At 48.4% G+C, this 1,398-nt stretch overlaps 3 non-coding genes across 3 annotated transcripts; all 3 read right to left on the bottom strand.

Moving 5' to 3' along the window:
- Window positions 1–83: 83 nt before the first annotated feature.
- On the bottom strand, window positions 84–157 carry trnat-ugu. The gene has a single exon. It is a non-coding gene; the product is annotated as a tRNA-Thr (tRNA).
- Window positions 158–331: 174 nt separating this feature from the next.
- On the bottom strand, window positions 332–405 carry trnat-agu. Its single transcript has one exon. It is a non-coding gene; the product is annotated as a tRNA-Thr (tRNA).
- Window positions 406–672: 267 nt separating this feature from the next.
- Window positions 673–746, bottom strand: trnan-guu. The gene has a single exon. It is a non-coding gene; the product is annotated as a tRNA-Asn (tRNA).
- Window positions 747–1,398: the final 652 nt, after the last annotated feature.

The raw sequence follows: 1,398 nt of genomic DNA on the forward strand, positions 1-1,398 counted from the left end.
GATGTTTAAGTGAACTTACTAAAACAGGGAGCAATTTCCTGTTTTGAATAGGTAGAGGCTTCCGTGGACACATTAAGCTGTAAAGGCACTGCTGGGATTTTAACCCAGGATCTCCTGTTTACAAGAGAGGCGCTTTCACCGACTAAGCCACAGCACCCGCCGCAGGCAACTACGCTAGCTGTTTCAGGTGGTCTGGTTTCGGAATCAAGTCTTAGGATTGCCACATTCTACTCGGTCACTCGTGTTTTTCTTGAAGCTGCGTAGAACGCGCATGAGGTTATTCTGGTTTTTGTCCTTGGGAAGTGGCGTATCGCTATTAAAAACTCCACTTAGGCACCGCTGGGATTTGAACCCAGGATCTCCTGTTTACTAGACAGGCACTTTGACCAACTAAGCCACGGCGCCACACGCTTTGCGTATCTGAAAGCCTTTCATGTGAATGTTTCAATGAAATCAAATGGGCTTGTTAACGTCTTGCAATCGTTTTTCAGTAAAATCAAATCAAAGAAAAACAGGCCTCTGGAGCCACGAAAGGAGAAATGGATGAACTGGGACTTGCGAGGTCAAGGGACAAAGTGGCACTAGTCCTGTTTGACAAGAGGGCCTTTGCAGTGGACCAACAAGTTCGATGAGCATGAATAGAGCTTGCACTTCAGACGCCTAAACAACAATCGTCCCTGGGTGGGCTCGAACCACCATCCTCTCGGTTAACAGCCGAGCGCGCTAGCCAATTGCGCCACAGAGACACTTGCCTGCGTCGGCATTCAAAACATCCCGTGTACTCGTCTTCCAGTCTCGGTTCCACGATGCGCAAACGCCGTGTCCTTTGACAGCAATTCACGTGTCCCCTTTATTGGGCCACATCTTACAATCAAATAGATATCTGTCCGGCCTACCTCTAAACACAAAGCATTTTCATTGTTCTGTAGAAGTGCATGCCGACCCATCGACGCAACAGGTTGTTTTCTGATCAAACACGTTTCTTTTTTAAACCAGGAACCAGAGAGGAAGTCCGTCATCCAGAGCTTCCTCTCCAGACTGATGGAGGTGGATCTTGTGCAAGTTCCTCCCTCATACTGATCTTCTTCCTCTCTCTGGTTGTTGGTCTTCATCGGTACTGAAGATGGTCCGGTGGGGAAGGATGCCGACTGGAGACCCGGAGTTGTGGGTTCAAGCAGGGATAATGCTGCAGGTGGATTTCAGTGGAAAGATTCCTGAAACAACAGCAGACATGCTTTACTTGCTACAGTGCGCTGGTCCATTGTGGTTCTGCTGAAGGGAGACCGGACTAGTACCCATAATGAATGTCTTTCTTTCACAGCTCATGTTCAAAGCTGCAGTCTGTCTGGATTCAGAACCTCTGAACCTGCAGAGCTCTCAGCTCCAGCATCATAACAG

This window comes from Micropterus dolomieu, unplaced genomic scaffold, assembly GCF_021292245.1.
Source record: "Micropterus dolomieu isolate WLL.071019.BEF.003 ecotype Adirondacks unplaced genomic scaffold, ASM2129224v1 contig_9453, whole genome shotgun sequence".
Classification (NCBI taxonomy): Eukaryota; Metazoa; Chordata; class Actinopteri; order Centrarchiformes; family Centrarchidae; genus Micropterus; species Micropterus dolomieu.